The sequence below is a fragment of the Chroicocephalus ridibundus genome, chromosome 1 (assembly GCF_963924245.1).
Source record: "Chroicocephalus ridibundus chromosome 1, bChrRid1.1, whole genome shotgun sequence".
NCBI lineage: Eukaryota > Metazoa > Chordata > Aves > Charadriiformes > Laridae > Chroicocephalus > Chroicocephalus ridibundus.
Window position 1 is genome coordinate 123,016,494 of NC_086284.1, and position 27,208 is coordinate 123,043,701.

General features: G+C 40.8%; 1 protein-coding gene across 27 annotated transcripts in view; it reads right to left on the reverse strand.

Moving 5' to 3' along the window:
• Positions 1-27,208, reverse strand: part of BBX (BBX high mobility group box domain containing) — a 166,645-nt gene that overhangs the window by 102,183 nt on the left and 37,254 nt on the right. Inside the window, exon 1 of one of the 27 annotated variants that reach the window (XM_063349545.1) lies at positions 25,781-25,798. The exons of 23 other annotated variants lie outside the window; for them this stretch is intronic. The gene's annotated coding sequence lies outside the window, so the exon portion shown is untranslated. Of the gene's footprint in view, positions 1-7,289; positions 7,308-23,498; positions 23,597-25,780; positions 25,799-27,208 lie in introns of those variants that run through there. 3 more of the 27 variants (XM_063349537.1, XM_063349598.1, XM_063349459.1) reach the window with 3 other exon arrangements.

The window sequence follows — 27,208 nt, forward strand, 5'->3', positions numbered from 1 at the left end:
TTTACCCTCAGAGAGAGAGGCTTCTGAATTATGAATCGCTTTATGACATTAACGCCTAGCAAGATGCATCTCAGATGACCATTTATGCTGCAACTTGCTAGAGCTCAGTGACAAGACGCACTGTAAGCAAGCTCCACATCAAATTAGAAGCCGGTTATATCACTCATTGAGTGTTTATTTGACATTTTCCTTTCTCCAAATTAGCTATGTCACAACTTTTCACAAGCCATTATGGAAATTCGAATCAGCAAACAGTCTTCTAAAATTTCCTACTTGTTTAGGCTGTGGAAGTTACACTGCGTATACAAGGATAAGCCTTTATTTACACAGGAACTCACATTAGTAAATTAAAACCAACTCAGATGCTTCCAATTCTTATTTCAATCTAAGAACCATTTATTGTCAGTTAGCTTAGGCTGGTTCCTCAACACCACAAAGCTCAGACCATGCCAGGGGAATAAAGCTGTACCAAATGTTGAAATTTACATCCATGACATATGTGACAGTGTGTCACAAAACCTGGTCTGATTTCTGATGAAAGAAGTCAGAAAGCTGAAGCCTCACAAAACAAATCATTTACAAAGTTCACTACTTTGATTTAGGTTAAACGGATTTATGAGCTTAGAAAAAGAACTAAGTTACGGCAATTTAAGTAGCTGAGCTGTGTAGCTGACCATACATGCACACTTCAGCCTACAGCAAAAGCCAGGTCAAGCACATTTTTGGCTTATGAAAGCCAAATAATAGGAGATTTGAATGGAGAGAATTCAATGAAAGGAGATTTGTGGAGTCCACCTACTTTACCTCACCACAAGAGCGTTCCCAGCAGAAGCTGCAGATACTCAGTTATCAAAACTTTTTACTGAAATATATCCTCAATCAGTGGCCTGCTGCAAGGTCCATGCCACTGGAGCACCAGACTGGTGTTCACACCACAACACTCACCAGGTGTCCACAATCTGGAGAAGACTGTGACCATATAGAAGTCTCCATGTGTGAAAACAATGTGCGTGATGTGTCCTACCACATGCCTAGCCATGTACCCAACACATAACGACCAGCTCTTAATGCATCTCTGACCATACAAAGGGGGACACAGCAGCAGCTGGCAAGTGACTGCAGTAGGCTGGCCACCACTATAGTAGTGGAAAGCTACCCTACTAGAGCCAAAGTTTAAGATACGGGTTTGCAGACCAGTGACATTACCCAACCCATTTGTTCACAACTGAACACACTGTTAAAAGGCTCAGACACAGAATCAGATGCTGGCAAGATAATGGCTATCCAACTCAGCCTAACCCAACAAAGCTGCTGCCCAGAGACAAAAGCAAACAAGGATTGCCTGGAGCTCAACATGTGCCCTGCACTTCTCAATTTCAGCATGAAGGAAGCAGCAGAATACTGGATTCGTTGAGGCTTAATCTAAGACTATGTTAAAGATATAAATATCAGCTTGAGTTGCAGGAAAATGCTGAAGCAGGCATCTTCCTGAACAGTGAGATAGTATTAGATACCACAACTAACCACCACACTCTTGAATCGTGTTACCTTTTTTAAGTCACCAGTCACAAGCTCAACAAGGCCACTTTCTTCAACTGACTACACCAATTCACAGTACCTAGAGGATCTGCCCCATGTTACCAATGAACAACTTGCACCCTCAGGGTTCTACGACTCTACATTACTTCTAGCTTGACGGGAGTAAGATTTACCCACCTTCTTCCCAACTGGACTCCTGGATGAACGACAACTGCTGCTAAAACCAATGCTAACTATGCAGAAGAAATATTTCAAGATATTGAAGTATTCACCTAATCTCTAGCAAAGAGATTATTCTTAGTGAAGATGTTATAGTCTGGAAGCACTGCAGGCCAGAGATGCCTGCCCAAGCCTAAGGACATGGGCTCAGAAGCCCCCCAGGACCCAGGCAGCCACCGTCTCTATGGGAAACAGAAGCGTCATGGAGACACAAGTAACTGAAAACTGAGTGGCCGCTCCCAACGCTCACCAGGAGCTTAGCATGGAAGCGATGAAAGCACCTGCTAATGCTTCAAATACCCTCTCCTTTTGAAGGGATCAAGTCTGAGAAACGCCATCAAGCAAGGGGACACTGCAAGCAAACCTGCAGGTGTACCCCTACAGCTCACAACAGCTGGCTTCACAGCAGTGGCTCGGTTTCATTTACCAGCTCACTACGAGCCACTGATGCAGCAAATACCATCCTCTAGTAAAAAGCTTTTTCAGGAGAGAGTTGTATGATACCAAAACTTTCTATGTTTCACATACAGCCTTTTCCAAATGCTCGAGCAACATAACCCTTGGCCTAATGACCTCATAGCTTAAAGAGAGTCCGATACAGGAAGCTATTCAAAACAGTAACCAACCTCCAAACTGGAAAAGGGTCATAAAGAAGCTAGAGATCTGAAAACTATCCCTGCTGATCATATACTAAGTTATGATCCTGGGTATAGTTCAGAATTGCACAAACCAGAAAATGCATTCACCCTGAACTTGTCCAGGGCTTATCCACATAAGACTTTGAAAATCATACGGAGGACAATAAAAGCACGGAAAGTGCTCTTCACCATCACCTACCAATGGATCCCAAGTCTTGCCTGGTAACTCCTAAGAGACTTTAATTCTAAGAGGCTGGGGGGGGGGAAGAAAAAAAGGCAAAAAAAAAAAAAAAGAGACGAAAATAACACAGAGGCGTCTCATCTGAACACCTACTGACATGCCCGTGCACCCACCAGAATTAGTACAGGTTGTTGCTACCTGCTTCACACTAGATGAAGAGAGAGGGGGAGGTAGGACTGAGAAGAGAACGGGTTCATCCTGAGTTTCAAAAGAAATTTTCCTTCTTTCTCCACAGCTTACCCTGTTCCCCCCCAACAAAGGGAAAGCGGTAAATGCACTGATCTGATGATATCCAATTGATAACCAATTTCAAAAGGAAAAACAACTTTCATAGGTTAATTCAGCTTATACCCCCCCAAAAAAGTCATGCAACAGAATTTCTAATTAAGACAAAGCTTGGTGTAAGGCATAATAATTCCTAACATTATCCATATGAGAAGTTACTTTCACTTGAATGTTTATACAGCTTAGACAAGTTTGCAAACATGGCTGTGAAAAGACAGTTGAAAAACCAGGGGTATTTCCTTATGTGTGCTCCTGGGCTCTTTCAGACCACTCTGAACTACTGGGGACCAGCCTCTTTGCCTTATCAATCTTCTCCAAGCCAGCACATGGAACCTGCTCCCAGAGGTGCGGGACTGTTCAGCAGAGCAAAGAGGTGGTTGACAGTGCATGTTTGCCTGTGAAGTGGGCACAGCAGAGCCGCAGAATTGCTATAGGTACTGCTATTGCTATGCAACAACTTCTGAGAGAGAACAGCAACAGCTCCCAGTTACCCATGTAGGAACACATTAACCGTGAAATAAGTACCCACACAGTGGCAATGAAGTTAATGAGACCAGGAAGATGCCTGTGCATAGACACCTGAAGCATCGGGAGACTGGTCCTAAAGGTGTGTCAGTCTAATTCCAATACACCTAACATGTTAATTTTAGCGTCCTCCCCAGTCTAAAATATCTCTAGAATCTTGGTACAGTACCTGATATTTAGTACCACATATACAATATATTATTGTTCAATGAAAAGCTCCTGGGAACTATAAACAGATAACTGTCAACCAGAATGAGGCAAATTTTAATTCCATTTAACCAATTCTCTTAATTCTCCAAGTGTTCCCAAAAAGCCACCCATTGCAAACAGCTGTAGATCATCAGCATCATCTGTAGTCCAACACATTCTGCACTGAAAAAAATGTTTACCTAGAGCATGAAATGTTTAGTGCAAACGAAGGTTAATAATTTGATGATACCAGAATACCTGAATGTAATTATATTGCTTGTTTCCCTGAGCACCAGCTCTTAAAAGTGCATTAAATGGGTAAGAAAAGAAACTGTTCTTAAATTTTCAACCCTGATTCACCCAAGACTTGTCAATTCCTTAGAAATAAAAACATTAAAGCTATGTTTTCAGTATGGAGGAGAGAAGCATACATCCAGCTTCTTGTAGCTACAGAGAGGAAAGTCGGAGCAAGACAAGTGAACGCGACCATTGGAAAAGCAAGAGCTGCGCAGCCCAAGGACTCACAAAGCAGAGTGAAAAAGGCAGGCAGGGAGGCAGAGGTAGAAAGGGAGACAAGGAGATCCAGAAAAGACAAGCTGAAATACAAGTGTCAAATAGTCTTCAAAAGCCTTTGTGACTTCTCAAGTGTTTATTCAAATGAAGGTGTCTTCGTGATGTGTCTTGCAACAGTCAACCACTTCAGCAAACACCTTCTGAAGGCTGCCGTGGCAGCTCTTATCAGCCAAGCACAATGCTGCAGTCTAGTATCATCTTCAAGTATCATAATTTCAATCTGCGTATGCTGTACCTGCTATTGTTACAGGCAAATGGTGACATGCTTGTAAGTGAGAGGAGGTGGGAAAATATCTTCCATTTGCATATATTCTTCTTAACTATTACTCATCTCACATTTTAGCCCTTATAGATGAGCCACACAAATTTAGTGTCCGTTCACCCAAGCTGCAGGAATTATTCAGCTAAGAAACAAAGGCAGATAATAAGAGGATGTTGAAAGAGTTCTTTGTACTAAAAGGAAGAAATCCTACTGTATTTTAAATCTTATGTGTGAAAAATGTGTATGTCCTTTGCTTCGTCTCTGTTGAACATTGCAACTCATGACAGGTCTTTGCCAAGACTGAGAGGTATGGTTGTGCATAACTGAGGTCACTGCTCTTTTCTCAGGGCCTGCGCAGGGGGATGTTTACCAGTCTTCACACTAGAAGAGTCAAAAATGAAAATGCACCAATAGAAAGTGAGCTCAGGGAAAAAGAAAGATAAGAAAAGGCCCTTTCGGTGTTGTTGCTGTCATCTATCAAGATACTTATACTATTAATAAGGTAAGTAGAAGATATTATCTTACAGAGAGAACACCTTAAGACCAGAGGAGACTCCAGGCAAACAGGACTTAGTAAACAATTATATGATTTCAAATAAAAGTCATTACGAACTCGGTAGTTTGGTGTCTAACTCTGAAGCTTCAAGGACTTGCACTTGCAAGATTATTTTTTTGTTTGTTTGTGGGTTTTTTGTTTGTTTGTTTTTAAATAGAATCATTGGGGGGTTACTTTAATTAAAGTCAGGAATTTTAAAGTCAAGAATTTAAGTGAACATAATTTTAAGAGCTGAACCTTTAAAACAGTCATTATGTAGCATAAAACCCATGAAAGGATGAACCATTAGTAGCAACATCTCTTTGAAGACTATTTTTATAAATTCTTGTGTATGAAAAGGAATTTTATCACAAATAGCTGATAATCCCTTCCCCACTGGCATTCTTATGCCAGGTATCAGCACACTTAACGTCTCTATCAACTAATCAAGCTGGTAACACCATTGCTAAATAAACCTTTTACTACAATATAGGCACATCCCAGATGTTCTCTCACTGTTTTTGAAATAGGAGGTAACAAGCAATAAACTGAGCTATGTTTATGATCCACAAGACAGTCTTGTGCAAACCAATTCTGTTACTCCATTTTATTAACCTACACGCTAATGGGGGATAAAAAAGGGAAAGTGCAGCAAAGGCAAGTAAGTAGACAGGAAATTCTAAGACTGGGGGGGAGAGGGCTGCTTTTCATTAATCTCAATGTCATTTCAAAGAAAATTACTAAAGCCATTAATTGGAAGATATTTCCTATGTTATATGTCAAAAAGACAAAGTTTGGCTTTATTCTTTGTTGGTGCATGTCATCTCTTATACCAGTGCAAAATGCTTCCCACCTGCATGGTAGAACAGTCTTCAAACTTCACACTGGGAAAAGAATTACAGAGATATAGTGCAATAATGGCGATTTCGGCCCCAAGTATCAGTCCAATTTCTATTTGCAATATTCTTTTGTTAGCTCACAGAAAGGAAAATTTAGTGGACTCAGCAGACTTTGAGCACAGCACATATGCATATACACGGTTTCTATGAGGTAATGGACATACAAAGTGGGAGACGGAAGGGTATCAAGCTTGCCCACCAATCCCGTCAATGTTATTTCAAGTAAATCAGAGCAAGCAAATTTCAGAGCTCTGAAGCAATTCAGAAAACATAGCAACAATGAAATCCTTGATGAAGCATCTTTAACTAAAATGAAAAGGGCCATTTTTTTATTTGCTTTATTCAAAAAAACAATGCATCAAATATACTTATTTTCATTAGGCAACTATTTCTACTTCTTTGGATCCAATTAATTATTAGTTTGCAGTTACTCATTTATTCAGAGAAGTACAAGTCTGCCCTCTAGTGACTAAAATATGCATACTGAGTAATATTAAAGCAGTATGCCCCCCCCCCCCCCGGCGGCTCCCCGCCCTTGAGCATTAAAACACTTGAATCCTGATGTTTCTGGCTTGTTAAGACAAGGTGGGACAAACAAAAAAGCATGTAATAATGTTGGATTCACACCATAAAGATAAGTTGACTGTGGAGTTTATCAAACTTGGTCTCATCAAGAACAAAATCAAGCCAGTCTGATTTGGTTTTCTTCAGCACCATGGAAGCCGCATGGTTTGCTAGGGGAAAGCAAACAAACAAAACCCCCTAATCTTACAGGAAGGTCTTGGGCTGCATGGAATGCTGAGGACATGCAAACTGCTCTAGGTGAGACACAGACAGTAAACGACACAAAAATAAAACAAACAAAAACCAACCAAAGAAAAAAACTCCAAACACACACACACACACACACACACACACACACACAAACCCCACCAACCTGCAAGTGGGATTTGCTCTTTTTTAGGATCTGAAAGGAAACACACAAATTCAAACATCAGAAAAGGAGATCAGAGGAACTGTGTTTTCAAAAGGAATACATGTTTGATTTGAGGTTGAATCAACTGGAGAAAAGGAAACTACCTCTTCACAAACTGTAACTACATATTGCAAAACCGAACATTTGGCATCCCTAAGTTACAGGTTAAGGCCAAGAACATTAAGGCACTATCGGATGAGTCATTTACTTCAGGTGTCTTGCAGAAGATTACTAAGGAAATGGTTCCTGAACCCTGATCCTCTTAAAGATGCTCCTCATGCAATGGAATACACTTGGAAGACTGAAAAGTCACCCTGGGAATGGAAACAGAAACACCTCCACCCATGCTGTCAGATTAGACAACTTTATAGCTCGCTGTGTGGTATTTGGGGAAGTAGCCTTTCATACCTCCAAATCATATTCTGTGTTCAACTCAGGCACACAGATATGGAAAGTTAGATGGTACAATAATTCCATTAGCATGTCGCAAATTCTTGAAATCCAGTGGTTTCCGCTTTCCTTCAGAGGAAAAGATGACAAAGCTTATAGCTGCAGAGGAACGTCTGAAAACATAAAAGTCACATGCATGGGAATTGAAAAACCACAAAGTTGAAAAAGCATCCTTGTCCTACTCCATTAAAAAGAAGGGCACATCAGTAAGCAACCACTGTTCTTGGATGCCTAGTTTTTATACTGGGTTTTGTTGTTTGGGTTTTGGTTTGTTTGGGTTTTTTTCCCCAAATGGTTGGAACAGTGCTAGAATGAGAAGGTTCAGCTGCCCACTGTATCACTATGACATTCAGAGTCTAGGATAAAGTTGTAATACAGCTTATAAGTCATATTCCTCATTGCACCCCAACCCATCTGTAATAAAATTATATAGGCAGTTGAAACTGCCTTCCTCATCTGCTGAAGAAAGACCAGCGCATATTAAAGGATGACATGGAAACTCCTGGCCTCCCGAAATAGTGAAGTGTTAGGCAGAAACAAACTGCCTGGCCAGAGTTTGATGGAACCATGAAGATATTTAGAGAGAAACCTGAACATGGGCTCAGATTTCACTTTTATAACCCCAGTGCTGGGGGAGAGGGGGAGATTTTCAAGCCTCCTATTCAGTATGCAATATACAAAATATGTATACAGTAAATAATTTTATATATATGTTGTTTATATTTTATATATACACACACATAGCCTGAACAAGCAGGAGACTACAAAAGAAAATTTAAGCTTTCTGTGAAGTTTGTTATACTGCTACTTTATACTCCACAAGACACACACTTTTTTTTTTTGGATAAATTGTCCAGTCTTCCTATGCACAACAGCAACTTACATGTTATTTAATAAATAAATACATCGATACACTGATGTCTCATTAATTCCGCAAGCAGTAGTAATGAGGGACATTTCAATGCCAGCACAGATGTACGTGTACCCCTTTATTATTCCAAACAACACTCACTTCAAAATCTTATCTGGATTTCTTTAACTACATATATTTAAATTGGATTGTCTCAAATTAAAACCTTTGCACTGCCAAACTACTATTTACTATACAAAATGGAGAAAATACATGTACACAAAATTGCATTAGGAGTAAATATCCTTTCCCTAAGCGCACACACTCCTAAAAGCAGTGATATAAAACTGACGTTCTCTGACTCAGCAGATGATCTCCCTGTCAGCGCTCACTTTAACGACAGAAAGAGTTTTATTAGTTCTTAGTCCCATTACCACTGCCGAGCCAACAGAACAACAAGCGGATAAACAGATCGCCGCCTCAGCGCCGCGTCACCAAAGCTGCCCGCCAGGTTTTGTCTGCAAGACCAGTTTCTGTGCCTGTGACCCGTTTCCCTTTCTCCCACACTCAGCCCAAGAGGATGGCAGAGCTGCCAGACAAGGCAGAATCAGGCCTAAAATTAACTTTATCAAGCACAGTAAAACCCCAGGAAGAACCCGATTAACTCCGCTACCCTAAGCTGCTGTTGAGCAGGACAAACAATGCACATTCCTATCATTCTTCCAGCTTTTGCATTCAGCAGTTTTGTCACAGAAACCCTACAACTAGCCTGCAGCCTGACAAGCCTTTTCCATACGATAACATTGAATTTACCGGGAATTCCTAAGCACTCTCTTCCATCTCCCAATGGCATTCTTCCTGAGTTAGTCCAGCCACCTTTCAAGCTGCATTTCTAGTTTTGCAGAAGTGTTTTGGTGGAGCAGACAGACGGACAGACAGGTGTGCAAAAAATCGCTGCTGCACTCCTGTGTCGGGAACTATAACCATGTCATTTAATAATCTAAAGTAACTGTGACTATGTGGTTAGTGCTTGGGAGTACCATTTATCTTTCAAGGCTCACTCATTTGTGCTATGTTCAGCTCAACAGGATCCTTATCCTTACACAATTCTCTTTTAATGCCTAAAATAAATTGGAAAAAGCACGAACATGCCCTCATAACATAAAGAAATAAAGAAAATTAATGATTAAGTCTTCACCATTGTTTTGTTTTTAAATCATCTGACAGACTTTAGTATAAAAAAAAATAGAGCTCTTTTACAAGAGACTGAAAAACAGTATAGTGAACAGAAAAATTATGACTATTAATTCTTCTTAATCCTACAGAACACTTAAATACTGAATGATGATGCACGAGGTGAAAAAAAGAAGTATCAAAAAAGTTTTGTTAAATTCACTCACTCGACAAAATCTTGAACCAAAAAACCAAAAACACCCAAAACCCCAAACCAAAAAAACCCTACTCCACCCCACCAACCATAGTGCAGCAAAATACTCCTCGACACTAAAATACCTTTTCCTATGTTGCAGCTGTCAGTTTCAAAAACCAACTACAATGGTTACTTCTATTTTCACACCTTGTGATTATACAGATTATAAAAGATGGTCTAAATAATGGGCCCAGATATTAAAAATATATACACACCTCCCATCAATTTAACAGTAAGAAATTACTTTGCCCCCAACATGCTGTTCCAGCATTAGCCAACAGCTTTGCAGTCTGTTATTTCCTAGTGTACAAAAATAAATAAAATCTCAGAAGTGTCACCCTAAGTTATCTTCCAAGTTTTATTGGACAGGCTTCCCACAGAAGCCCCAAAGTCGGGGAGGGGCGGGAGAGGGGGGATTGAAGAATTTAGATGCTGGGCACTCTGAGAATCTAGAACAGTACAGAAACATGTACCAAATAAATTGCAGGAAAAATATTTTTCCTAGTTAAGTTTAGACAAGACTTGTTTTTCATGACCTCTACATTTACCCACTGTTGTGTATATTTAGAAGATAATGTGCATACCCTTTATCAGGCTTTCTATTAAAACCAGTAGCTACACACACTGAGAGCAGCAGGATTAACCCACATACAGAAAGGTTACAATCAAGGTAAACGACAGAAAAAAAACGACCCTTTTCCAAACATATCCAGTGTGTTTGTATCCGGATACATTTCCAGTATACCATCTCTGACAGAGCCAATGGTTTTACTGAAGCACAACAGCCGAGTAAGATTTCTGATCCAAACAAATTTGAAGGAAAGCAGGAACTCTCACAGTGAGCCTGCCTTCTTCCCAACCCCTCTCCAGTTTGATTTTGTCTCAAAATGGGAGGCACTGTATTTAAATTAAGGAAATAAAGATATTATTCTAAGTATGATCACAAGTCTACAGAGATGTATTTAAAAACAGACTTATAAAAGTTTTAAAATAAAGCTTTTTTTTTTAAAGGTAAAAAATAATCCTAGTTGCTTTTCCTGTTTCATCTCAAGAATACAAGATTAAAACTACCATGACACGAAGTTTTATACACAAATTACATAAACTTGCTATAAACGTATAGATTTGTGATGCTCTGCGATCTTTGATAATTTTCATCTAAGTGTGCCCACAGTTACATTTTTAGTCCTTTCCTTCCTCTTCAGGTCCATGGAAATGACGCAGAAGAGGTAATAGCTCAAGTTTCAAGGCAGCCCTCACCTAAATTTGGGTGCAATAAAAAGGAGCTGTGCTGGGATGGCAGCATCATCTTACTATGAATCCAGTGGAGCTTTGCTGGCAAGAAGCCATATGCTTAGATAGGGTCTCATGGCCTTCCCAAAAGCTTTTTCTATTTAGACCCATGAAAATGAATATGTTTGGATACTGGTCAGTGATGGTGCCCACCCCTTTGAGGAGTCAGCTGCATGAGGAAAACCTTCCTACACAGGAATCCTCAAGGAAGCATACTCTCTCAGTAGGCATCACCCAAAATTCTGGGCCTTAATTAGGGAAGTTTGTTACGTTTAGTGCTGCAGCTCATAATTGGCTTTTCCTGAAAAAAATCTAGAGGCCATGTGAGACTGACCCAGCACTGGCACCCCAGGATGTCCATCCTGTTCCAGCTTTCTAGAAAACAAGGGACAACACTGGTTAACTCCTCTGTGAACAGCCCCAGTAATGCAGCAATAAGGAGCGTTACATGTCAGGTAGGGATTATTATTCTCCATTGACAAAGCACATATTTGTTTCTGTACTATACAATAGAAAGCAACTTTAAATTCACTGCAGGAGTAGCCTTTTTATGATGTTACAAATTCAATGATGATTATAGTTTCACCATAACAGTGAGCAGTCAGTTACAAATCACTTCAAAAAACAATTCAAACTTACAAGGATGAAAAAAAAAATCAACTGGTTTTTTTTTAAGAAATGCTCATGTCATGGGTCCTTAATTGCTTTGTGCAATCACTCAGAGATGCAAGTATTTATTTTAATATGTAATTACAGAAAGCATCTCTATAAGTACTTTCTCCCCTCTTCATAAACGGCATTTACAGATACCACAGAGCTGTTTCTTAAACAACATTATTAACTGGAAGGCTGACAGAGAACTCAAGCAACCTGAATGGGCTGAAGGACAATGTTGTTTTTTTTTCCCCTCTGTCAATACCACACACAGACCAACTCAACCACTGTCATCCATCAGTCCTGCAACCTCTTCCTTAACATGTCTTCCAACACTGTGAGCATCCTCAGCGTATTAAGGAAAACCACCCAGGATAATCATGACTGCCTTGGGAGATTGATCCAGCGGCTGGTCACGACCCTGAAAACAATTTCAGTAATTATTGCGTTTTTATTAAGAGTTCCAGAAAAGCTGTTTTTTAAAGTCTGTAAGGCAGTACCTTTATCTCAATTTTGCCTGTTCAGTAAAGATTTCACTACTCTAAGATACAGTCAAGCTAGTTAGGATGGGATGATGTTGCCTAAAAACAGGCCTTCAGTGGCTGTGAGCACGTGAGAACTACTGGAGTACCCGAGACCTCCCCAGGGGCTGGTAGATATGCCACGGGACCCCCGGAAGATGCCCACCCTTCTGGAGCAGTAGCTGGAGGCTGGGCAGAACACCTGTGTGGCCAGTGGATACCCTGGGGGCAGGAAAATGAACGCCACCCTTCACAGCAGTACATTTGCACTCTGCTTCCCCCTCCTGTGGTCACCAACTTGTGAGTGCTTACATTTGAGCTCCATTTCAAATGCACAAGTCATCCCTGAAGTCAACAGAAGGGAGCTTTGGTGGAGAAGTTATGCTTAAGTGTAAATATTCTCAAGATCAACACTTAAGAGCTGTGGCCTTTGAGCCCTCACTCGTTGCAGCACTCCTGTTGACCCTGTGAAACTTTGGCTGCGCAGAGAAGCCCCTGTCATACAAGCTACAATCTTTTTGCAGAATCTGACTTTCAGCAGAAGGTGCAAACCAATAATAATAAAAATTATTAGCAGTATTATAAAAAGGATATAGACCATGGGATGAAGAACAGATTCATTTTGCCTTGGAAAAAAAAAATCATCAAGAGAGCCAATTCTTTGCTCTGCCACAGCCTCTTATTTGAGGGCAGAAAGGCAGGGAAAACTAGCTATAAAAATCCCGATTTCCCAGAGGCTGCCCCAGAAGAGGAGAGTCATAGGGGAGCACAGCCCACTCTTAAACATCACACCTTGGTGCATAGCCAAGAGATACGCAGAAGCCAAAACGCAGCATGCTAGGAGTTGCCTAAAGGCAACTCTAAGAGGGACGAACTCCCAAGGAGTTCCAAAAAAGCATCAGGAGAAACTACCTTTGCTCTAGGCGCTGCTCTGGGGCCAAGCACAGGCACAAACCATGCAGCTGGACAAGTTGTTATCACTGCCGTTAAAATGGAAACAGATTAATTTTTCTTTAGAGATACACATATGAACTTTCACTGAAGGAGCTGAGCCTGCACGTTAACGCCAGACTTAGCCATGAAGGCTCTTCGGTGATTTCAGACTGAAGAACAGTACTTCTGTCTTAAGACAATGCTGTAATACTCAAATCCCTTTCCTAATGAACATTTTGAAGTTACACGGTGTTCTGAGGGCATTGCATGGCAATGCACTTGTATCGTCTCATAATTAACTGTAATTACTATTCGATCATTTCCAGACTTAAGTGTAGTTAACCATTAACCTGTATTTGTAGACTGTATTTGCTGAACAGCATGGTATGTTCCTTCACTCGCCAATGCTATGTAATCATGCACTTATAGACCTTATCAGAGTGGACAACTAAAACAGGTTTTGAGGGGGTGGAAGGAAAGGCCACAGACGTCTAGTTATTATTTAAGTGTTTTTTAATTAAAAAAAAATGCCTTTTTTTAATAAAACTGTCAGGAAACAAAAATAGATGAAGATGGGACTGCTAATTTTCATGCTTTCTCAACAACCCCCCCCTCAAACTCCTGTTCCAATTCTTGTGCCTATACTAGCGTAGGAAAAAGTGGTATCAAGACACTCTTCAGGCTTCCAGCTGGACTTCCTTACTATGCCTGATCTGTATATGTCTATGTCTATTACACAAAAAAAAAGTATACTTTGAGTCTCCAACATAGTATAAATGTAAAAGCTGTTTCTTCTATAATAATGAAAGTACTGTTAACATATTTGTGAAGCATTTGCAGTAAGATTCAGCTGTTGTGGAAAAATAATATAACAACGATGTAGTGTAAAGAACACTATTCAGTATTACCCATTCTAGTGGTACAGACTGTCAACAGCAGAATGCCAAGGATGACTGCAGAACTCTTGCATACACAAAATTATGCATATTGAATGCCAGGTTGAGGTTTTTGTGTTTGGGTTTTTTTTCTAAATGAATAACACTTAACAGGTTTGTGCAATCCCATCTGTGAAACTTGCTCTGTATTCTATTACAAACTGAGGTATTACAGACTTCTACCAAATTTAATGGAAGTGCTTAATGCAGAAACAGACCACAAGATAAACTTAGATAACCTGTCAATCACACAGATGTAACGGCTATTATATTCAAATAAATATCAAGCACTGTATTTGAAGACTGTTTTGCTGCTCTTTTACATTTGAGAGGGAATAACAGAAATGATTTAGAAATTCAGAATACATATCAATTAGTTACCGTCAGGACTTCACTTCAACACAGGACCTGCTGCAGCCCATCTCAGGCTGTAAAAACCCTGCTACAAACAGTTCATCTCTTTGGAAACTCAACCAACTTTCAACTGCTTGAGGAAGACTCCTGGCTGCCAGCCTGGCCAGCGTGAGGTGTTACTTTGAGGTGTCTATCACCAGTTTATGCAGAGTTTCTGCTGCAACCTCAGTTAGGGATATTAAATCAATACAGATTCTTTATCCTCCTTACTGCACATGCAAAAAGCCAATGTGTCATCTTGTCCAGCATGATGCATCGCCACAACCCATAAATAGATTGTTTAGTTGCAAATTACCTGGAAATACTATGCTGGTGAGGAGATGGACTGAGATTACGACTGACTTCAAAGATCTTCAGTAAATCAGAAATTAGCACTAGTATCATCCTAAAATGAGGTATTAGTACTAATAACTGCTATTTAAGTATTACAGCACTCTTCTCCTACACGTTTCCTGTTCTGAAGGCCAGCAAGGGTAAAGAAGATGGTAGGAGTTTGGTCACCCTGGTTGGGGAGGACTTCTCATGCATCGTAGGGTGGCCTAGGCAGTTGCTACGCAATGCACTGGAACAGGCTTTTACACCAAATCCAATTCTCAGCAGTACAAAAAGCATTCATCTCAAAGCAGCTTTGGGAGGATGAGGAAATCTAATCCTAGAGGGAACCCCCGTGCCCATGTACAATAGAAATCCCACCCACACCAAAACAATTTTCTGGATGCACATCAAAGAACGTACCCTGTTCAGAATGAAGACTAAATACACCCATCTCAGAACTGTGCCAATATTGGCACTAGGAAACAAAACCTGACTTCTAAAATTGACACTGGGAAAGACTCCAGTTGTCAGAAACTCCATGAAAGCGCTAGTGCAATGTTATCTCCACTTCAGCTGACGGCAATACAGGTACAGACCTTTGCAAAATACAAGGTTAAGGCATGAAAATACTCTGGGTTTTTGCAGGAACAATTCAAAGTTTTAGGAGCTCTTGTTTTAAGACATATTCACTTTACAGCTATCTAATCCAATACAGAAATGAAAAAGGCAACTTCTTCAAAGACATCTGCAAAGAGTTCTCTACAAGATTTCAAGTTTACAATTAAGTCTTAATTCATAATTAAATGCTTGTATTTAAGGGGAAAACTGTTGGAAGCGGACAAGAAATACATGAAGCTTTATTTCTTAATCCTAAATCCAGTAACTTGTGTAAGTAAAACTGCTGTACAATCTTGTCTTAAATAAAACTCTCCTCTTCATTCAAAAAGGTTTCTCAGACTCTCAAGGAGTTTGTTTTGTGTGGTTCGTTTTTTTTTCCCCTAAATAAACACAATGCAACCCTCATTATCTGTCTCAGCCTAACCATTCTCAGTACTCCCTTCCCTGGGACTTTGCACACCGAGACACAACATTACATAGTACGCCAATTGACCATTCTGAAAATTTACTATACTAAGGGTTGGAACAAAGAGATATCAAAGGGACTGGCTATTCTATCACCACATGATAGCCGATGAACAAGGAAGGAGCAGAAAGGCAGGCAGGCAAGCACAGAGAGTCCTGCAAGCTAGAGGTCTGCAGAGGGATGACAGCACCTTGCTCAGCCTTTTCCCTGCCGCTGTCAGTACTGCTGCGTGATTTAATTCAGTCACTTGAGAGAGGAGGTTGAACATAAAATATACCGCCGTCACTTGTGCTCCCAACTGCTGCAGTAGGCCAAATAATTTTTAAAATGCCAGATGCCCTCACAGCCGACAACCTGCATACATCCCAGCACATCATTTGGGGCCCAGGAGAACAAGAAGAGGGACCTGGCAGAGGTCGGGGGAGATGGGACCGACACATGTGCATGCCTCTGCCTTTCCACAGTTCTAAATAAAATTAAGTCTCTCAGGTCATTTCCACTGCCAGATTAGCTCAAGCTGCTAAATTTCTAATGCAGCTCATTCACCTCACTTGAATCCATGCTACGTGCTGCCTTCTATTCATATCTACAACCATCACTGACAGCAGCAGGAAAAATAGTGTAAATCCAACAATAAAACGGTTTTAAGAGTGAGAAGTTAACGGGAACTACAGGATTATGTTGGGTTTTTTTAAATTTCCTTTAATTTTTTTTATTTTGCTAGTTTGATATTAAGATGCTGCAGCATAATTATTACTAATAATTTTATTTCTCTTGCTGCACATAAGAGATTAAAGCATGGAATTCACCCAAACCAACTAAGTTTAAATAGATGGTGATCAGCTTCTTCTCTAGCCTTGCCCCTGAACCTTCCTCCTTGCCCTTTCAATTAAGAAAGGCAAAGTATGTCCTTAAAATTATGGCTTTTAAATAAATAGAGAAAAACATGGAGATCTCAGAAAGCAAGTTAAATGGAACGTGCAGTGTGAGAAATAAAATAATGAAATGTCAGCAGCAAGGAGGATGGAAATGATTTAAGCAAATGCCAAAACCCAGTTTCCTTATTTCAATATTTCTCATCAGTTTTATCATACTTCATTTACAAATATTAGTCTAGTTTTAAATTATGGATCATGCAGTTTCCCTTTAGAACAGTATGAAATTGCTATAGCATGGCTTCTAGATTTACAAATCCCAAAGTATGGGGTCTTGGGGAGGAAACGAAGGTAGGGAGAAAGGAAAGGATGCCTATGCAGGTATGCCAAGGTATGTGTATTTTGAAAGTGAGAAAGCAAGCAAAAGATAGGGGATGTTTGCATATATATGAAGAACTGTATGCATTATACACATCCTACATGCATAAATAGAAAGTAACTGAAAATCCCATGTAACAGCTGCTTTTATATTATGTCTTTGTAACACATCCAAAGAACTAAACTCCAACATGCTGCTGGGTAAACATAACCCTCAAAATGGATAGAGGTACGCATCAAGAAAATTTTAGTGCTGGTTTGCAAAGGCTCAACTTAGTCCAAAATTGCATTTTTGGAAGCTAATTCAGAAGGGGTTTTGGATTTATCAACAGGTCTTATGGACAGTGGCATAGAGTGCACCCTCAGCAAGTTTGCTGACGACACCAAGCTGTGTGGGGCAGCTGACATGCTGGAGGGAAGGGATGCCATCCAGAGGGACTTTGACAGGCTGGAGAGGTGGGCCCATGCCAACCTCAGGAAGTTCAATAAGACCAAGTGCAAGGTCCTCCACCTGGGTCGGGGCAATCCCAAGCACCGATACAGACTGGGCAGTGACTGGCTTGAGAGCAGCCCTGAAGAAAAGGACCTGGGGGTGCTGGTGGACGAGAGGCTCAACATGAGCCGTCAGTGTCCACTAGCAGCCCAGAAAGCCAACCGTATCCTGGGCTGCATCAGGAGAAGAGTGGCCAGCAGGTCAAGGGAGGTGATTCTCCCCCTCTACTCCACTCTTGTGAGACCCCACCTGCAGTACTGCTTTGAATTCTGGAGCCCTTACTACAAGAAAGATATGGACGTGCTGGAACGTGTCCAGAGAAGGGCCACGAGGATGATCAGAGGGCTGGAGCACCTCTCCTATGAGGACAGACTGAGAGAGTTGGGGTTGTTCAGTCTGGAGAAAAGGCGGCTCTGAGGAGACCTTCTAGTGGCCTACCAGTATCTTAAGGGGGCCTACAAGGAAGCTGGGGAGGGACTTTTTAGGATGTCGGGTAATGGTAGGACTAGAGGGAATGGATTAAAGCTAGAGATGGGTCGATTCAGACTGGACGTTAGGAAGAAGTTCTTCACCATGAGGGTGGTGAGACACTGGAACAGGTTGCCCAGAGATGTGGTGGAAGCCTCATCCCTGGAGACATTCAAGGCCAGGCTTCATGAGGCTCTGAGCAACCTGATCTAGTGGGAGGTGTCCCTGCCCATGGCAGGGGAGTTGGAACTAGATGATCTTTAAGGTCCCTTCCAACCCTAACAATTCTATGATTCTATGATTTAAAAAGAGAAAAGGGAAAACTTTATCTGAAGAAAGCTTCCAAATATGATAGAAGTGGAAAGGGTGGTATGCCTGACCCTTACTTAAAAGCAGATATATGACCTTAATGCGTACTAAGTTTAAGAACAGGACTAGTGCTATGTTTACAATGAACACTGAAGCACTCAAACATTACAGCTTCAAAGAATAACACAAAAACTTCCCAGATCAAGCCACAGTCCAGGGCCAAGGCTCATCTCTATGAGATTCTTGGCTGACAAAAACAATACTGAAAAAATAAGTATCATCAGCCATGTGCACTACTGCTATATCCAGCACACACTTTGCACCAGAAACTGGCCATATTTAATGGCAACTAATGATTCCTTATTAAACCTCAGAAATAAAAATGGATGTCAGAAAAATACAAGGGGAAACAGCAGTACCACCTCATCATCCAATTACCTTGATAAAGTGACTATATGCTTAGTAGAGGCACTGGCAAATACATGTTTATGAAACTGAAGCATTGTTTATGCTGTCTCTAAATGACAGGGAAATTATTTAATCCTGAGCATTGTAGGGTGAGTGAACCCTCTGAGTATGCAGTGAAGTCTGTAGGGAGTTTGTGGAAATTCTGCCTGTGCCTTAACTTCAACACAGTCTGTTCAAATTTTTTCCAGCCTAACAGGATTCAACCATCCATCTACAAGACGCAAAAGAGGCAAAGACAGCGTTATGTTGCTGCTGGTTTGGGTGGAGTTTTTTGTGGGTTTTCTTTTTTTGAAAGCTTGCAAAGTAAGAGTTGTAACAGTAGAGCTTGACACAAAACCAGATATCACTTGTAGTCTAGTCAAGAAGTAGTACAACTCATAAAATTAGCTTCTTCACATGTTCATTGCCTCAATAAATCTGCCCTGACCTTAAGCAGGTCTGGACCTTTGTTTTGCAAATTCTTTCAAAGTACATATCAACAAATCTCACAAATTAATGATTTCCAGAGGTATATATTATCCTGTAACTACTTAAACTAAAAACCATGTTAACACTTCCTTCAGTTGTGAGATACATAACCCGTTAATTTTGGTGCATCTCATTCAGAACAGAGCAAGAACAGTCCTCTCCTTCCCGTACCAGCTCTTCACCTCCACAGCTGTTTTCAGCTCCGACTTTACATACCAGCAGGCTGAAGGAGTCATCTAGTGGTCACAGATAATTCCTGCAGCCTCACCAGCTTCTACAGTCTGGCTGTCAGGGCAAGAGACGAGTCTTTTGAACCCTTAAACCACTCGCAGCACTGACAACAGTCTGCTGGCAGAAGCTCCAGCTGAAGGTCCAGTATCTGAACCCTGATACGGTCCTAGCAACCATGTTAATGGTGTTCCATGTTCATATTCCCTACCACACCGTAAGCGTTAGTTTCCCATTTCTGGCCCGCGTCAAGGACAAATTCAAGTTCTGTCCTCCTTAAACGTGTTTTGGAGTAGACACAGATGTGTAGGTTCTAACCCATATGTAGCTCACTGTTCCTCTTCAGGGGTGGGCAAAGAGATATAACGTCATTACACATGCAAAGCACCAGTTCAAGTGGCAGTCTTGCCCACTGCTTAAAGAGCAAAGCGGCGGCACAGCAAGCTAACTGATCTTACTCCCTTCCCAACCCTCCTGCTTCACAAACTGGCCGTGTAGGTTTGGACAAAGCACCTAAGTATTTAGGCACCTAAGTATTTAGGCAAGGTATCTCAGTCATGGGAGAACCATCACGCAAAACTCAGTAAGAACCGTGATATCTTAAACAGGTATTCAAAGTATGATTTAAAATAGCACTTTGAAAAACAGTATTGACACCTACAAAAATCTTACTAGTCTTCATAAAAATCTGTAATGCTTTGTCAGTTCTCTGTTCAACACCTCCAGTCAGGTAAGCTCCAGAAATTTAAGGCAGTATAATTATTTGAAAACCTCAAATATTCACCCAGATGAATGGTTATTTGAGCTATATTAGAAATAAAAAATTGAAAAATCAGTACTGATTTTTTACATAAACACCTTAGTTTGAAACAAACTTGCATTCTGACCCATTTTTGTTACTCTGTGTTAATTTGTGCCACCTGTTGAGAACTGAACTGCAGGCACCCGAACAAAGAGCAATATTGTCTTAAGTTTCTTTTTGTTTCTGGAAATCACTTTGCTGCAACACTAACGCCAGGCTCTGGAAGAAAGTGTTGCTACTCTGCCTTCACTGAGCAGAGACTGCTATTTACATCTTTTCTTTTTAAATGCTTGTACTGTTGCTCAGAGGTGAGCTAACGCTGTGAGCACCAGGATGTTAAATATCCCTCACACACGCAATTTCCTCACACACACACACACGCTCTACCTATGCAGTTTAACATCTTATAACTTAGTCTTGGCAGCAGTAGCCTCCCCGCCCCCAAAATCAGGAACCATGGGTTCTTCAGACCTCTCATGGATGAGCCAAAAGACTTCCTTAAATTCATACTCAACTTCCCTGTGACTCAGAGCCTCTATCTGCCTCAGTCACCCCAGTCAGAAAGGTGTCACTTGGTTTTCTTCATCAATCCTATAAATCAGTTGGGTAATTCAAGTGAAAAGTGCTAGAAAAGTGCAAATCATCATTATGGTATTGTTAAGGAGCTCTGACCTACTTCAAGCTGCAGTCGGTGGTGGAAAACAGTGGTACCACAACTACACCAACAAGTGAAAGAATGAAAAATGGGCCCTGCAAGCCTTAGTGACAGAGTTAAATAGAGAAGGTTCCTTCAAAATGGCGTGGCACGAGCAGCAGCTAAGCGATGTTTAAAGCTAGCACTTAGCTCAGCCACCCTCTGATCGCAGCAGGCAACACCTCCACCTTGCTTGTTCACAGGTCTAGCAAATTAAGTCTTGGTCAGACCTGCCCTACGTGGGGGACCTGGAGAAAGACTGGCTCAGAAGCACATTTATTTCTGTAAAGTGGGGGACGCCTTATCCTTTTGGGTCAGTAAGTCACCAAGAACTGTTTCTTGCCACTCACTGCTCAGGGGCCCAGTCACGGAGGTGCCTGGAAGTTAGAAAACAGCTCTGCTGCACTCCGAGGTTTGCACAAGCACAGCCTAGATCTATTTTTCTAGTTTTTAAACAGGCCTAACTTGTACTGTCAATAAAAATAATATTGATATTCTGCAGTCTTAACTGGCCAACATCATATGAAGGGTAAGGCCACTCTTAAGACTTTCACACAAATTTAATCCCTTCTAATTTTATTTCTTTATTTTATTTATGTATTTTACATGTAAGATCCTCTTTGGAAAGAGCTGTGAAAGAGCGAGTTCACTGCTGGTCTAAAATACCATGCCAAAAAGTTTCACTGATGCAATGAGCAGTAGACAGTGGTAGAGACCTACCGATTTATACTGTGCTAGGCCAAGTCACATTGCCCTAGCTCACACCGTGCTTTCGGTGAACTGCAAAGCGTGAATGAGAAGCAGTAACAGTCACTCAAGCCCACTTATCCCACTGTTACAAGGAAGATGCACATACTTTTTTTATCACAGACATATGTGTTTACATATATATCTACACATACATTTTTGCAGGTATGTGCAAGATACAAACAAACACCACACAACAGGCTGGTTTGCAAAGTAGCCATGCAGAAGATGAATACTGTCAGACTGGAATTAAAAACCCAAGAAATTGCAAAATACCACAGCCACTCTTAAAATATCTACCTACCTTTGTGCATCGAAATTAATACGTGAAGTTCCTTCTGGAGCTTCTATTACTTCTGGATACGCAGATCAGCCAAAGCATGGCTGTACTTTCATAATGCTGCAAATACCTGAGTTGACAGACTTCCTTTTGATAAAAGGTTTATTATATTGATCAGGCTTTTATGATCCCAGAAGACAGTCATAATTTGTCTTTCCTAAAGGTCTTACCACAGACTACCTGAGAACTTTGGTTAGCTGGGTAGCAGCGCACCCCCCTGCGATGTTTCAAAAAGGGAGCATATTATACTCATTTTCCAGAGATGGCACAATTTTGCAGAATTATTTCCAGGTATAATTCAAGGAGGCTGACTACCCTGAAACCAACACGTTACTGACTGAAGCCTAACCATCTCAAGACAGCCTCTTCGCACCTTAATTACTCAGCAAAAAATCAGCTAAACAGTATCAGTCAACTGAAGATGCTTTTCTCTAAGGGTCCTGCCCTCCTATCATTCCTCAGCTTGCTGACCTGCAGGATAAGCTGAAATACCTCTCTCAGAACTGCCAGGAGCAAAGGATTTATTTGTTTTATGTACATTTGTGAACCCATACTGCAGGAAATTTAATCAGAAGCAACAGTATAAATTGCTGATAACATTTAAAATATATTCATTTATTCTGAAAGCTCAGTCAGAAAGCACCTCTTTTTCCTCTGCCTAACCACCACTTCAGCAAGACAGCAATTTGGATCCCTTGTCTCACTGCAGGTCCACCAGAAGCAGCGAACACTTCCATGTGCAGATTCAGAATTCACAAAGCTTAACGGAACCTGCCAGAGACTCGGAGTCAGACATTCAGTGAAAGCCCAGCATCTAATTCAGAAAGCCTGTACCACAGTCTTAGTCCTGTGACCATTCTGAATGGGCCATAAACAACCACACAGATGGGAAGGCCTCAGTTGTGTTGTTAGAATATGTCACAGTCTTTTCCAAATGGGGCCTGGCTAGCTGGCTGCCTTCTTGCAGCCTCAAAGCGGGAGGAAATAGCTTAAATCTAGTAACTCTTTACTGGCCCTGACCAACAAGAACATAATTCTTGAGTGAGTGCCACCAACACAGGAGGTATTACTGCTGACTGAGATTTTGTCAATGCACATAGGCCTTCATGTAATCTGCTTGCAGTTTTACCCAAGAAACTTCCAGGTGTTTACACACCCAATTGCTATTTCTGAGTTACTCCGTACACTAACAAGCTTCAAGGGGCACCATCAATCACAAAAAGAAAGTAATTTAGTCACATATGGTACACTTATAACTACATTACTATCATTTTAAACTTAAGAAAACGTACATTCTTGTAGCCAGCTGAGAACAGGACAATTCAACTAAATTGTTTTCACTTCTGTTACAGACAGTTTCACTTTTGAATTAGTTTGGGAAACAATAATTTTGCTTGAACATCTGCATAAAGATATCCCTTCAATTCGAAAATATTTTAACCTCCCGATATCATAAAAAAATGCTTTACCTTACAGTAGTGATCTAACAGATGAAAGGGGAGGGATCCATTTTGAGTAGCTTTACTCTGCAGTGGATCCTGCTCATCCTTAGTTGAAATGCACAAGTTTTTCTGGTAGCATCTTTTTGGGCTGCTTTTGGGAAAAAAAAAAAGTGGCCCTGTGAAGCATTAGCCCTCATTACAAAAAAAAAACCAAAAACCCAACATACCCTGTCATACTCAAGTTTCACATCTGAAAAATCTCAGATGCTGCCAGGGTTTCAACTCAGGTTACCTAGCCATCAGGGAAGACTATGTCCAGAGGCAGCACGCCACACCAGCTCCCTGCACCATCCCTCCACAGCTGTAACAGCGCTTCCCAGTGAGGCTCTCCCAGTCTCATCCCAGACAGAAGTCCCCGGAGAACGCCGCTGCCATTACGCCATGTCCATCAACACTGTCAGCCAGCGCTGCAATAGGGGCAGTAACTCCTTGTCCTCACCAGCAGAAGCTGCGTGCTTACAGAACCACGGTCATGGCCCAGCTGCATCAACTCTAGAGGTGTTAGGTCCCTTGTATTTTGCTGTAATTTGCCTAACAAAGAAAGCATTATTCTTGTGATTTACTCTCATTAACTAGCTTCTCCACTTACAGGAAGAGGAGAGAAACTTATTTTTCCCTCCAAAAGGAAGACAATCAAACCAAACTGCCAATTAATTTTATTTTATTTTTTTTATGCTTGGGATTGTAGGTAGTTTCAATCCTTCCAGCTTTATAAAAGCCAACTGAATTTCATGCTGTGCAAGCTTGATAGGAACATTTAAATACGTTTTCTTTCTTATCCTGAAACTATTATTCCTTTTGTTCCTCTCCTGCAAATACATTTTTTGTTTTGTATAAAGTTTTCATTGGACAGCATCTTTTTGCAGCTTAAGGTACTCTAAAGTATTACTCAAAAAATCTGAAGAGTCAATGTGCCACATTTTGCTATGGGCTTTCAGTTTACTTTAGTAGGGCAAGGAAAGAAGCAGATGATGTTTTCAACTCTTAACTCTTACTATCTGAACAACTTCCAAGCAAAGCAAACATCGATCCTTTAATCCCTTGTCAAAATCCACTAGCACAGACTTCCGTACTTGCACGGGTTCTCACAGAGGATAACAAGGCCCTGAACAAATGCATGGGTCTACACTAGCAAATCTCAAAACTGGATCTTTATCTTGAGATGTAACATTTGACTACCCTAGCCAAAACACAGCCCCAGGGAATGCATGTAGAAATATTAATTGCTGCTTTTTGCCAGCACCTAACACACAGAACAAAAGCTTGAAAAACACTAACAAAAACTTCCTGAACTCCATAAATCACACATAAACAACAACAATCACCCTATTTAAAAACAAACAAAAATATTACAGTACTGGCCACAGATACATACTCTTCTTACCGACCACCAGAGGAGAAGCTTTCTCTTTTAAAGATGCTCTGCCACTAGTCAAAATCTCAGAGTAACTGATCATATGAACAGTTTATAGCACCAACACCAGACTTAAATTTAACCAGCACCTTGAATCTGTAGTAAACTGGTATTCTGCATCCAGAATTAAATACATTCACTGAAAGTCCTATGCAAGTTTTAAGACAGCCCGACACGTAGCATGCTATGCCGGGTCACACGAAGGAAAGCTACGCAAGGCAGCACCTACTTCAGAAAGGATCACAGGAGAAAGATAAAAGCAACATCACAATTAAAACATTTTATCTTCAGCATCAGTAACTAACTGATGCTATCTGGACTGGAAACTATCCAGACTGCAAAATCACATTTAAAAGATGCATACATGTCCCCAGTAGAAGATATATCGACAATAGTGGTCTATTTCTGGAGATACATCCTCCTTCTCTTGCATTTTACTTAGCCTGCCCTTAAGGCTCTACTTTGACAAGCAGTAAGACAGCATAAGCCAGCTCTGAAGACAAAAGCAGTCCTGTCCCCTTGTCCTGCTTCTGTTCCCCACAGTCCTGGACAACCCTTTTTTGGGGCAACACAGGTGTTCAGTTCTCTATTCTGATACATGACACAATATGTGATCCACCCAGTATAGTGGTCAGTTCTATCTTTAGTAGACAGAAAAAGTTAAGCTATTAAAAAAAACACATTAATTTTAGCTATGATCAGTCCTCCAGTCCAGTTCACTACACAACTGCAAAAACACTAGCATGGTCCCATGCGGTAGGACGCAAGTGTCTGACGCTGGGACTGTTTCTTTCAGTGACAGGGCTGCCATTTAAACATGATGCTTCACTATTACCTCTGTCAAATAAGTCCTATTCACTTCTTTGTCAGGAAGCTGTAGTTCAAATAATGTATTGTATCTTCTACCTATTTTGAAGATGGGGTCAGCATTACACATGTAGTGAAGTGAAGGTGAAAACAGACTGTGGGAGCCATACCCTTCACTCTTCCCTTCATGCCTACAAATAGAGAGCACTTATTAATACCCTTGTGATCTCTCTAACAAAGGATCCAACCTGCCGACAGAACTTCCTATCCCCCTTCAGTGCACTTCAAAATAAATTAGCAAATTTCTACAAGTTAACAGAAGACCAGGTTGCCAAAATGTTACCGAAGCAGCAAATTCTTTGACCCTGTCTGTCAGCAAGGCTGGCAAATCAGTTATAAGGACAAAATTTGGAGTCACTGGTAGGAACCCTTGACTCTACTGACACAGGTAAGATTTTTTTTTTTTTTTTTTTTTTTTTTTTTTTTTAACAGCAGCCTCCTATCAATCAGGATGAGAATTTTGAAAATACATACAAGAGGACTAAAACAGCAAAGTAGTCCAGCAGCTGTTGGGCTTGATACTTAATATCATGCCTGTGTTCTCAGTGCTTCTTCAGAGTTTCTCTATGGACAGAATGTGAGTAAAGAGGTAGTAACTTTGGCAAGTAAGAGTTGAGTACTTGGGCCCACCTGGGAAATATATTTGCATCTATAGGACAAGCACATTTTTCACATATTTCTTGTGGAAACATTAGTATTTAAAATTATCTTTAGAATCAACACACTAAGGCAAATGGGCATGCATCATCTTTCTAACATACCGATACAAACAGTACATAAAATGTCTTTAACCACAGTTTTATCCCTCAGAGTAATGACATAACACAGGATTAGCTTCTTCAGCAGAAGACTACAGCAAGAAGCAGATTTAGCTGCAATGAATTTACAGACTGTATGAAGGCAAAACCACGCAGTGTAGTAGACCCGGCACCTGAAACCAAATACAAAAGATGCAGGGCCATACATGACTGGAAGTTTTATTATTACTTCCTATACAATGCTCTTCCACCACTACCACAGACGGGCCACAGACTGGGCAATAAAGTGGTCTGTTGTTTTTCTTTTGACCTTACACATTTATCTACAAAGCTGTTCAATTACAAGTGGTAAGTGTGGCCCAGTAACACAACACACTCTTAAGAAAATATGCTCCTACTTGCCTTGCAACTGATAGAAGCGGTGCTAATTTCCACCAGGGAAGAAAAGGATAGTCAGTCACACCCAAAAATGTTACCACAAATCAAACCCTAGTTTCTAATTTACCATACCCCTCTCATGTTCCATCAAAATGCATCAAACTTTGAAATCGAAGTTTCCCCAGAACTGCTTTCAGCACAGCTACTGAGGAACTTCACTGTAAAAGAGGTATCCCCCGCTCCCATGACTAACCAAAGAC